This window comes from Carassius gibelio, chromosome B8 (assembly GCF_023724105.1).
Source record: "Carassius gibelio isolate Cgi1373 ecotype wild population from Czech Republic chromosome B8, carGib1.2-hapl.c, whole genome shotgun sequence".
Classification (NCBI taxonomy): Eukaryota; Metazoa; Chordata; class Actinopteri; order Cypriniformes; family Cyprinidae; genus Carassius; species Carassius gibelio.
Window position 1 is genome coordinate 28,074,710 of NC_068403.1, and position 13,501 is coordinate 28,088,210.

At 38.4% G+C, this 13,501-nt stretch overlaps 1 protein-coding gene across 2 annotated transcripts in view; it reads left to right on the plus strand.

The window, feature by feature from the left end:
- nadka (NAD kinase a) overlaps positions 1-13,501 on the plus strand; it is a 222,193-nt gene that overhangs the window by 23,075 nt on the left and 185,617 nt on the right. The window lies entirely within an intron of this gene.

The following is a 13,501-nucleotide window of genomic DNA, read 5'->3' on the forward strand; positions in this document are numbered from 1 at the left end:
TAAAAAGAGTGAGCTATATGAATGAACTGTAGTAGACGATGACCCTCTGTCTGTAACCGCTAACTTTATGTAGATACTTTGTATACGGTTTTTCACTCACCTCTTTTGGTGGACTTTTTCCTCGTTTTTGCTCTCCTCTCCAGTTCACATATGGTTTCCCAGCATCCCTCAGAGACTTCCTTGCCCTGTCCTTCCATTCATTCATGTTCGCTCTCCTTTTTTTGCCAACGTTTTGTCTATTAATGTCCGCAGCGGACATGAAAGCAACCGGCGTCTCCATTTTTCGTTACTGGACATAAACGGTTTTTCCGCGTGAGACTATTTTAAAATTTTAAATTCAGAGTTTTGGTCGCGCGAACACCCCCCAAAGTGATTCTGTATACAAAATGGCACACATACATTGAAGTCACATGGTTATCTCAATTTTTGTTTTTTTGGACTTATACGGTTGTTCGTCGCATGAATACAATTAACACCTCTGTTTTTTGAGAATTAAGCAGTAAGAAATTGGTCCTCATCCAGATATTTATATCGACCGTGCATTCTGTTAATTTTTCAAATTGGTATGTTTCTCTTGTATATATATATATATATATATATATAATATATTTACACACACACACATATATATATATATATATATATATATATATATATATATATATATATATATATATATATATATACAGAAAACAAAAACAACGGGGAAAAAACAGCTGGCTGATCTTTTATGTCTGTTAACTAATGACTCGTGCAACCGCGCGGTTGTGATTTTTTAAAAAGTGGAACGTAGGCCTATTTTTACGTCTGCACGTGACTGTTTTGAACCCATGTTTAGACCCGTGTTTCCCCTGCGTCCGACCCGCCGCATCCGTATCCGACACAGTTGGATATTTTTCACCCGTTTCAGCCAAATTTGCGGGTCACCCGTCGGGTACCCAAACCCGTGCAGGACTCTATCGCACGCTCCAAAGGCTGTATTATGTGCCCTCACAGTCACATCCAAAGGTTGCGAGTATTATAAAAGTAATTTTTTGTAGTTTGTTGAGCTTAAGCAACCAAATACACACAATATGATGTCTGTTGTGGGTGCTGACAAATAAAAGGTATACAGGTTATATAACTTTTATTGTTGCTATCAGAGATGTATAGTAACGAAGTAGAACTACTTCACTACTGTACTTAAGTACTAAAAGGCGGTATCTGTACTTTACTAGAGTATTATTTTTTTCTCCTACTTCCACTTTTACTTCAGTACATATTTTCGCTGAGTTTAATACTTTTACTCCGATATTTTATGTGCTGCATCGTTACTCGTTACAATTATAAAAATGTTATGAATAATTCCATTACAAACCACTGCCAGAACTGTAGATGGCATGGCAGGTTTGATGAAGCTGGCACATCATTGAGCGAATCAAGCGATTAAGAAGACTGCGCATGCTGACTGAACTGCTGTGAAGAGAGAAATGAACACCGAGCCGAGCGAGATAATGACTCGTTCACGAGTCAAGAACCGGTTGCATCGGTTCTCGGATGACCAGTAACGTTAGTTCTTTCTAAATGTTCGATTCAATAAACCAGTTGAAGAAAACAGTTCACCGATTCTTTTGCGCTCGACGCAATGGCGTCATTGGCATTGACTGCACCTGGGCTAATAACATTAACACAGAATTAGTTCAGAATCAATCACCAAAAGAATCAGTTCGTTTCAGACGCTCTGTGTGTCGGTTTGCTTCACGCTAAATCACACATGCGCAGTATCATCAGCTCCTCGGTTCACGAATCGGACGCGTCTGACAGAAACGGTTCTTGACTCGTGAACGAGTCATTATCTGGCTCGGCTCGGTGTTCATCTTCAGTTCTCTCTTCACAGCAGTTCAGTCAGTGTACTGTTTGAGTCAATGAATTACTCTGGGATATTGGTTTGTTTTAACTCAGAGGGAGTGTCAGACACATTAAACAAGTTAACAGCTTCATTCATCTGTGAATTAATGCGTATTGGAGACGCGAACCGTTTAAAACGATTCAGTTCGATTTGGTGAACTGTTTCAAAAAGATCCGGTTACATCGAATGATTCGTTCGCGAACCGGATATCACAAACTGCTTTGTTTTTAACTGTCTTACAACAGACACGGAAGAGAAGACAATGCTGAATAAAGTCATAGTTTTTGTTATTTTTGGACCAAAATGTATTTTCGATGCTTCAAAAAATTCTAAATGACCCTCTGATGTCTGACTGGTTTGAAACAACATGAGGGTAAGTTATTAATGACATAATTTTGCAAATTGGGCTAACTAACCCTAGTAACCGTTTTTTTTTGTTTACAAAAAGTTACAGTCAAAGGAATTGTGATTGTCCTTTAGGTTAATCATTTGAAATAGTAAAAACAATATGTTCAAACTTTTGACTACTTTCTTCACTTTTTTTTCAATCGCTAACAAGCGCTTAACCATACTTCAGATACTTTTTCTAAACTCTTAACACAGACTCACACCTACAAAACACAATTGGCCAAATGGATAATTTTCTTCTCAAAAACACATTTTGTTAAATATATACTAAATCTTCATTTCAAAATAGAACACATCTTTATCTGCACACACCAACTTTAGCAAAACACTGGAAATCTGACTCAAAATTAAATTATTCTGTCAAAGAATAACACTTGTTTTCACCTCACAAGGTACATGCAGTCAATCAAAGTACACCAGGTTTCAAAATACTGGCTATTGTTGACATTACTAAAACTGCATAGACTTTTATGTTTCAGTTTTACAAGTATTTGCATGCAAAACATGTAATTGACTGTTTTGCACTAAATTTCTTGGTTTGGAACTGTATGTCCAAATGTACAGTAATGTTCACATTCAAAAGCATTCCAGTAAAAAGCTATTTTTCCCTTTACTGTTTACTGCAGGAGGCAGTACAGTAGAAACACGGTATGATAGAACAGAACAGGTTCGACAGTATTGCTTACAGTGAACAAAATATCAATGAAACACATAAGAGCATTCTGAACATAAAACAACAACAGCAAAAAGCCCAGATAAAAAGGGGGAGGGGGGTTAAAATAAAAACAATCTCTCACTGCTCCTGCTCCTCTCACTGCTCCTCTCACTGCTCCTGCTTCTCTCACTGCTCCTGCTCCTCTCACTGCATCTCTCACTGTTCCTCTCACTCTTCCTGCTCCTCTCACTGCTCCTGCTTCTCTCACTGCTCCTGCTCCTCTCACTGCTCCTGCTCCTCTCACTGCATCTCTCACTGTTCCTCTCACTGCTCCTGCTCCTCTCACTGCTCCTGCTCATCTCACTGCATCTCTCACTGTTCCTCTCACTGCTCCTGCTCCTCTCACTGCTCCTCTCACTGCTCCTGCTCCTCTCACTGCTCCTGCTCCTCTCACTGCTCCTCTCACTGCTCCTGCTCCTCTCACTGCATCTCTCACTGCTCCTGCTCCTCTCACTGCTCCTCTCACTGCATCTCTCACTGCTCCTCTCACTGCTCCTGCTCCTCTCACTGCTCCTCTCACTGCATCTCTCACTGCTCCTCTCACTGCATCTTTCACTGCTCCTGCTCTTCTCCCTGGGCCCCTTGCTCTTACTCTTCCTCGTCCATACATTACAGTGTTTCTCTTTTTCTGTTTCTGTTTCCAAAAACATCACTCTTCAAAGTCCTCCTTTTATTGTATAAGTTTATTGTCTAAAAAATAAGCCCTGCCATTGAGTCTAAGCCAGACTGGAATCAGCTGTGGTTGGCCCAATTTACACAAAATAAATCAGCTAAGATATATTGTTTTTGAACTGATATCATTGCAGAAGCAGAGGTTTTTATACTGTATCTAAGGTTTGGAACATTGTTTTTGCTATTGTGGGATGTTGTGTGTTAACATTTGTAAATACTACAAAAACGATCCATAATTTTGTTGGGAGGTATAGCTTGTCTGTTCAGAATATGTAAGCATTGTGGAAATGTGTTCAATGACTCCATGTTGTGTGAAAACGACATGAAATGTGTGAATGGTATGGCCACAATAGATAGATGCTGTGCTAATTGTGTTTAGAGTTTTGAAAATGTGACAACTGCTTGGACAAATGCTTGTTAGCGACTGAAAAAAACTGTAATAGCTACATAACAAAATACTTCTACTTTTACTTTCAGTACTTGAGTAGTAAATTTTAAAATAGACTACTTGCAATACTTAAGTACAAAAAATGTTGAATACTTTAGTACTTCTACTTAAGTGTGGTGCTTAAAGAGCACTTCAACTTCTACTCAAGTCACTTTTTTGATAGAGCACTTGTACTTTTACTCAAGTATGGGTCTCTAGTACTTTATACATCTCTGGTTGCTATATGGGCGCATAGTTTTTCTTGTTGGCCAAAATCTTGATCATAATAGGAAAGATTAAGCGCTTATGCACAGGATATTTAAAATGTAAAAAAGTATTGGCTAGATGGCAAAAAACCTACTTCTCCAGTCTTCAAACACATAAGCCTTTACAGATATAGTGTTTGTGTAAAGAACATTCAGTACTATTCAAACAGTTATTTGTTTACACTTCCTTTGCGAATAAGCAGAGATATGCCTCTTTCAGGCTGTGCACATCAATCTTGTGAAGTGGGGGTGGAGTGACGAGGTTTCGCTTAGAGCTTGAGGATCCAATGGCGTTATAAAATTTTACTGACAAGCCCTTTTAAATATTTATCATTGGTTAAATATTTGTAAACCCCTCTGATTTAAAATAATAAAAACAAATTATGATAGAGATATGAATTTTGGATCATTTTTCACTCCACATCTGGCTATTCTCTGTGTGAAATATGAAAATGCCACCCTACGGTTTTTCAGGCACAAATTAAGCCCAGTTTATATACACATACACTTATTTATCTAACACACATACTTAGTGTACACTTAAATTTTCCACATAATATACCTGTACATAACTGCTTTTTGTAATATATCTGCCATACATTTTGTATATTGTCATTCCTTACCTACTTATTTGTATTTTTTATTCTTTTATTATGTGTTTTTCTTTTTGTTATGTCGCTGTCATTCTGTTGCACTGCAGAGCTTCTATCAGGAAAATAAATTCCTTGTATGTGTTAACATACCTGGCAATAAAGCTCATTCTGATTCTGACTGTGAAGCATATCTCTGTTTGTCAAAATCGTGATTAAAATCGCAAAATTGATCAAAGAAATTGTGATTTATTTTTTTGTCCATATCACACAGCCCTAATATGAATGCAATGTGTGGTAAAACAACCATTTTTCCCTAAGAGGTGTGGGTTTCTGTTCAAACAAGATACAATACTGTGTGTTTGAACTCTTGATAGCTTCAGCTCGCGGCTGTTCCCTCTCCTAAAACCAACTGGCTTAGTACAGGAAGGAACATTCCCCAAAACCACTCTAGATGCTGAAAAAAACCCGGGGAAAGAAAGCTCACAAGCATTTCTCCATAGAATAAAAATATATTCATGCCCAGCAAGGCTCTCCATACACAAAAACATGCATATTAGAGAGGCACGGCTGGGATGAATATATCTCTGCCCAAAATCAAATTCTGTGCTCACACTTCATCGTCATAATAACCCAATAGTAACTGCAGCATCTGACAACCCCGGGGTGTGGATCCAGCAGATCAACACACGCAGATGCTTTGTCCCGCTTACCTAGGGTAGTGGTTCCCAACCTTTTTCAACTCTTGGCCCACACAACCAAACATATATGTTTGCACGGCCCACTGCAAAAAATAAATAAATAAATAATAATAATAATAAACTAACCCCACTATTGTTGGGTTAATTGTTGTTGGGTTTTTAAGCACACATATATGCTTTACAGTCAGAAATGCATTTAGGATGAATTTGAAACATATTTCCAAAAGAAAACCAATTAGAGCTTTATCAAAAAGTTGTAACATCTCTAGAACAGACACAGTGGCGTAGCCACGGGTGTGCCAGGGTGTGCCGGTGCCACCCACAGTGGAAGCTGGCACACCTAAAAAAATAAATTCAGAATTATTTTTTATAGTCTCAATAAAAAATGTTTACTAAACTTGGGCTATTGTTGTTTACTTAGACTATATATAGATTTTTAAATCAACCCTTTCACGCGTTAATTACAAATATTTTAACTGACCCCTTGTTTCCATGGCGACGCGTCCTGATTGTCACGTGACACACCGCAGCCACTAACCGATGTATCGGTATTCGGTTTTTTTTTTTTTTTTTTTTTTTTTTCAAATATATACACAAATTTGCTTACCATTTCAATCTGATATTCCGATTCTTCGTTTAAAAACCCTTATAAATTATCTTGATCTATAACGAGATGAGCGCTGCAGTTCAGAGTCCTGTCAGCCGGATTTAACGTAACTTACAGTTTACACTTGAATTCCCCAGATTCTCCCGAAATACATGAAATTAAGTGGCTGTTGAACTGGTCGAAGAATAGAGTAAACTTTATTGTTCTGCTATGTGTGTCTGATATATGAATAAAACACGTCATCAAATTACACTTCCATAGACATCAGTGTGTATTTTACAAACTATCAGTGTATTGTTTTACTAGTGATTATGTATATTTAAATGTATGAAACCTAAAATAAACATTATGTGGTTGAAAACACTGCATATTAGTTGTGATATATGACAAGCGCTGAGCGCGTCCGTCTCTGGCTCAGTGCCAGCCAACGCGCGAAAGCTGTTTGAATCATAGACGGTAAAAGAAATGGACACAGCGACCCCATTGAAACTCAGTTGAGACAAGTGAACCCCATTTTTAGCGTTTTTTAGCACTTCCGTTTCTGAGGCGCAGACTTAAACGAAGCTTGACGACGTCAGCAACGTGTCTGACAGATGTAAATCTTCTAAGTGGCTGTGCGTGCAAACTACCATTGTTAATCTTGCAGAGACGGCGAGCTTGAGCGGGGAGTTCTTTGTCGTGAGTGAGCAGGAGTAAGTATTCTGATTAATTATTTTGTACAGTATTTTAAAATGTAACGCCAGTACGCCATATTAAGTTAATTGCCTGTGAGCTTCTCCTCCTGTCTGTACGGTAATGCGACATAGAGTCGAGTGGTTAATACGCAATCGTTAGCCAATTTTTTACAAAAACTGTTTATACGGGGCCATAATGTAACATAGAAGGTAATGGAGCCCTTTATAAATTGTCGTGTATCTTTAGAAATAAATAATGGACAAACGGAGTCATTAAACGCCTCAGATGTAAAGTTATTCGCTGTCAAAGTGACGCCAAAATGAATGGGAGTCAATGGGAATGCTAACGCAAGTGAAGTTCTGCTAAAAGATGGCAGCCACCACCCGACTTCAACTTCCGGTCGACTTCCTTGCCGCCTGGTTTGAATCTGGCAGTTCTGTGACGTCACTGAACATTCTAAATCATACTCTCAGAGGCACAGAAATAAGAATCCAATATATGGTGCCATAATGCTCAAAATGTTAAAATATAATTTACATTTTCAATTATTTTTGTTAAAATATATCTGCCGACATTTGGACTGCCAACCAATCAGCAAACAGCAGCTGACTTTGACCCCAGCAGTCTATGATATAAACAGATAATTTTTGATTGCACATTGCTAGCTAGCAATATGTCGCAGAGCTCCTTTCTTAATTTTTTTTTGGCAAAAAACCTTGGCTTGATGGACAGCCGGACACAAAGCCTAACGTTACCCCTGATGAGGATGTTTCTCCCTCCCCGGGCCCAACATCAACAGACAGTGTTGCCAGATTGGAAATATTCAAGTATTGTACCAGAAGTTCAAAATTATCGTATTTGGAAGAAAATTATTACATTTACAGTTTTTTACAATCACTTTGTTACTATTTTCAGAACCTTGATGTAATTTTTCACAACTCTAGACACAAAACTCAAAACCAATGATCAAAATTCACATTTTTTCAAAACTCTAACCCTTTTCTCAATTGCTTGGATACAATACTCATAAAACTTAGATCAATTGTTCATTCAACAAAAATCATCTGTTCAATATGACACAACTTAACATCAAAGTGCTACTATTTCAAAAGGCAATTCTCACATTACATTTCAAATGAAGGTCAATTCATTTCTTTGCAATGATCTAACTATCAATTGATACAACTGCTCAAAATGAGAAGTAACTGTTGCATTACTCTTAATGCATAGTTGTATGGAAACAATGGAGACAAACAATCTTCCATGTAATCATGAACGTTTTGAGATTCATTGTCACCAATTAGCGTGGAGCATGAACCAATTAGACTACAATATCCATGGATGCAGCCTAATATTTTATCATACTGTAATGCTTCATCAGGCACTGTGTCTATGGCCCCAAATACTGTACCACCTTTTCAGACTATTTACAGTATTGACAGTAATGCACTGTATAGATGCAGGCCCTTGTAATTGCTTGTCCAGTTCTGCAAACTCATTACTGATGATTGAGTGTACATTGTGGAATGAGTATATAGTGAAGAGTTGATTGGGATCCAATTGCAAGAGCATAGTGATATGTAATATGGAGCCAGCAGGTGATCCAGGTCACAATGGAGGTCAAGCAGTGGTGGGAGGAAGACGAGTTGGTCAAAGGAATGGCAGAGGACAGGCACCACTTCTGAGAGGTGGTCGTGGGCCTCGTTTGAGAGGTGTGGGGGAACGTGGTAGAGGACAAGGCCACGGACCAAGACAGCGGCAGCAACAGATGTTTTTCCAAGATGTTTGGCTAATGAAAACATCCATTGTGATGTAGATGAGAACCTGTGGCCAAATCCACAACACAGAGTTGATAACAATGTTTTGTTTCTTACACTACAAGCAAGCAAGTTGAGGAACACTGCATTTGATGTTTTACAGTACTGTCTTTTCTTTTCTTTTCTATTTCATAGCTACTTATTTTTGCTTTGATTCAAATAAACCTATGGTGTGATTGTACTGTAGTGTTTTGCATCAATATATTACAAACTTTGTTCAATGATTCCACTGTGTCTGTAGTATTCTCTCTACTACTGCAGTACTTTTATAGAGATGTATTTACTGTACATGTAGTACCTTAATGAAACCTGTATCACCTATTTTGTTCTACAATATTTAATGATTGTACAAACAATGAAACAGTGAAACTATCGGTTGCTTGTGTGTGGGTGATCTATAGTTATGTTTCAATGGTATTTCACAGTAAATTTGTGTTTTGAACCAATGATTGTGCAAGTGCAAGATTTCTTTAAAGATGTGAATGCGCAAGGCAATGTTTTGAACATTAGACAGCCTGTGTTACAAGTGATAACCGTTTTGAGTTTTGTGTCTAGAGTTCTGAAAAATGACATCAAGGTTCTGAAAATAGTAGCAAAGTGATTGTAAAAAACTGTATCATAATGCTTCATCAGGCACTGTGTCTATGGCCCCAAATACTGTACCACATTTTCAGACTATTTACAGTATTGACAGTACTGCACTGTATAGGTGCAGGCCCTTGTAATTGCTTGTCCAATTCTGCCAACTCATTACTGATGACTGAGTGCACATTGTGGAATGAGTATATAGTGAAGAGTTGATTGGGACCCAATTGCAAGAGCATAGTGATACGTAACATGGAGCCAGCAGGTGATCCAGGTCACAATGGAGGTCAAGCAGTGGTGGGAGGAAGACGAGGAAGACGTGTTGGTCAAAGGAATGGCAGAGGACAGGCCTCCCTTCTGAGAGGTGGTCGTGGGCCTCATTTGAGAGGTGTGGGGGAACGTGGTAGAAGACAAGGCCACCAGAAGTTGGTGTGGTGGGACGTAGACCTCATATTGGACCATATAATGCAGCTCTCCTTGTCACCTTTCTTGATGAGATCGATCAGGTTTGTAGAGCTGAATGTGTGACCTATGTCATTGTGTGGGACAATGTCAGGTTCCATCATGCTCATGTGGTGGAAGCATGGTTTCAGGCCCATGCACAATTTACCACCCTGTATTTACCCCCATACTCTCCCTTCCTTGACCCGTACTGCAGTACTTTTACAGAGATGTATTTACTGTACATGTAGTACCATAATGAAACCTGTATCACCTATTTTGTTCTACAATATCAAATTATTGTACGAAAAATGACAGTGAAACTATCGGTTGCTTGTGTGTGGGTGATCTATAGTTATGTTCCAATGGTTTTTCACAGTAAATTTGTGTTTTGAACCAATGATTGTGCAAGTGCAAGATTTCTATAAAGATCTGAATGCGCAAGGCAATTTTTTGAACATTAGACAGCCTGTGTTACAAGTGATAACCGTTTTGAGTTTTGTGTCTAGAGTTTTGAAAAATGACATCAAGGTTCTGAATATAGTAGCAAAGTGATTGTAAAAAACTGTAACAATTAACTACATTTTGACACGACCTACAAATTACCACTAGGAGTATGGTTGGACGGAAGCAGTGCGACAAAAATACTATCCCATAATTTTGCACAGTAATCTGACAATAAATGTTGCACACCCAGATTTTCATATGCACACCCAGAGTCTCTTTTCTGGCTACGCTACTGAACAGACATAAGTCAAAATAATCACTACAGTAAAGGTGTAAGAACATTTATAGACTTAAGGACTTTTTTTCATTTTTGCCTTGCATTGTTCATAGAGCTCATTAATTGTTGCGGTGCCTCAGGTGTTGAAACAGATTATACAGGTCCACACGTTTGCAATGTGTATAAAGTATGTGTGTGCGGTGCAGAAGCAGCAGAGAGAGCGCATTATTGTAATGCGAAAGCACATTAAAATAATGCACAAGAGCAAATCTCTCTGTTTGCACGAAGATTTCCTTTGTTCTGTCACAAAACCAGACGTGCTTGCTCAGATACACGCTGCTCTCACGAGAGACAGTACGCTCTTAAAACGTGTCTCCTCTCACTTAAACTGCATCCTGTGTAGGGCTGGGATAAATGATTATTTTTTAAACGATTAATCTAGCGATTATTTTTCCGATGCATCGATTAATCTAACGATTACTTTTTTCAGACCGATTCGATTTCGATTATCTCCCCATTAATTTTCTACTAACAATTTATACATGTTGATTTACATATCTGAATGAAAAATAAACATGAATTCCTTAACATTGCAATATATGTTTATTGCTCTTACAATTACAAAATAAAAGACTGACTAAGAATGCATTACTTTGCACTTGTATAGAGATAGCATTCAATAAAACCTTGAAGCCTTGAAAACACATAGCTTACTAAAACAAAGCTGAACACATAGGGCCTAGCTTACTGAAAAAAAATTCTTCTTTCAGATGAAAATAACAACAACTTGATGTCTAGCATTCAATAAAAAGGTCACCCAAAATACTTGTTCAGAGCAATTGAAAGACTACAGTAGCCAATGTAAACTTGAGGGCTTTAAGCTAATACAGAGAGTGATTTTACAAATAAATAAATAAATAAAAATTAACATTGGGAGCCAGCAGCCTGTCATGGAGAAAAAAAAATCTCTGAATGCTCCACGTGAAACTTTGCTCCCTTTTTCTATCGTGTCTAATGATTTTGGTTAATATGCACGAGGGAGAGAGAGAGAGAGATAGAGCGAGAGCTTTGAGAGCTTTCAGAGAGAGGTCATGCATAACATGAGCTCCTAGTCTTTCTAGAGTTTCTTGCTTCTAATATGAGGTAAACCAAAGATAAAAACACAAATTTAACTAAAATGGGACGGTGAGCACAAGTTCACTATAAAAAAAATTACTTTAATATTTATTTTTACAAGAAATTAGGAGAAAATCTCTTGACAACAAGAAAAATGTGTGGAACCTAAACAAAAGGACACTGGAGTGGACCCTACAACAAGGGAACGAACACAAAAAACTGCTGGAGAAGAACCACTTACAAACTTCACGGATTTAACAAAAAGGATTATTCCATTTTAAAAAAGGATTTAACCACAAAAACTTATATATAAAAAACTTATATATATATATATATATATATATATATATATATATATATATATATATATATATATATATATATATATATATAACCTTTCCATCTACAAACAACAAGGACCAAAAATTGCAAAAGGACAAACAAAACCAACGGACCCCCAACTTTCCATTTGATGGAGGTAAGACAACAAGAGCTGTATTCGAAATAAAATAACTTTTATAAGCAATCTGTCAAGATAAATTCAAGATAAATTCAACTAAAAAGGGAAACTTTTTATAAACTCTTTTATAAACTTTGCAAACAAACTTGACCAACTGTCCCCTGGCATACTACAGCTATAGAACGGTATAGCAATTTAAAATAACAAAAGAGGGCTATTGTCATTCACACCTTCTGATTGGATTAACTGAGCCATCACAATCAATATCAAAGACCTGTAAATGGCATTACCATGGCAACACCAGCAATGGGGACTGGAGCTCACACCTTTTCCTACCCCCCAGACATCAAGTCTGAGAAGAGCAGACAACAACACAAGCTCAAAACTCAGAAGGAACACCCAGAAACACTTTAAAAGAAACACTTCTACACAGAACACCCGACTGCATGGCACACCGCCTCCTGCACACTGTTCCAGTATCACACCAAACATGGAACCTGTAAAGGCAGACAACTGTGCATTTATGAAGATGCAGAAAAAGAACCAGAGAACAGACACCTGACAATAAACTTTTATCAAAATGGAACGGTAATGATACAGGGAAACAGTGCTGCCCTCACAAACTTTGAACAGACCTTCCACTGCTTAAAAGATATGGTGGAAAGAGATGAAGCAAACCCCTTCAAGCAAACCCATACAGACACACCAGAAGACACTGACCAAAATGAGTCTTCAAACCACGACAACACCGAGAACAGGACCCTTCCAGAAACCACAGAGAACATCAGTCTTCCCCAAAGCACAGGACTACACAACACACTTGTCCAGCTACAGCACAGCTTAGCACTGCTGGAAGTGGAAATAGTGGAACTGAGTGAGCAAGTCCACATCCTGACCACTCAAGAAACTGAACAACTTAGAGAACAGCTGGACCAGATAAGAAACCAGCTGAAAATGTCCATCCAAGAACTTAAAAGGGAAATGGACACTCTGTATCAGGACAGGGAAACACTCAAAAAAGACCTCAAAGAACTTCAACAGATCATGTGGAAGGAACTTTCAGAAATGAAAGACTACATGGGGAGGGAGCTTGCATGCTTCAAAGTTGAGCTTCAACAAAGGGACAAACAGATGGAGAACCTAACAACACAGATGAGGTGTCTCACTACCCCTGTGAATGCCCCCAAAGTCCCCCCTCCCTCCCCCACACCAACACCTACACATCCAAAGTCCAGCAGCACATCTCCGGCACCCACCAAACCATCACAGCCCAGCAACAGCCAAATGGAAGCAGGGACACTTGCAGCCTCCAAAAAACCAGAGATCCTTCAGAAAAACATGACAGCTACAACCCCAACTGAGAAACAGCCAGTGTAAACAGAGGCTTACATTGCCATCCTCGTGGACTC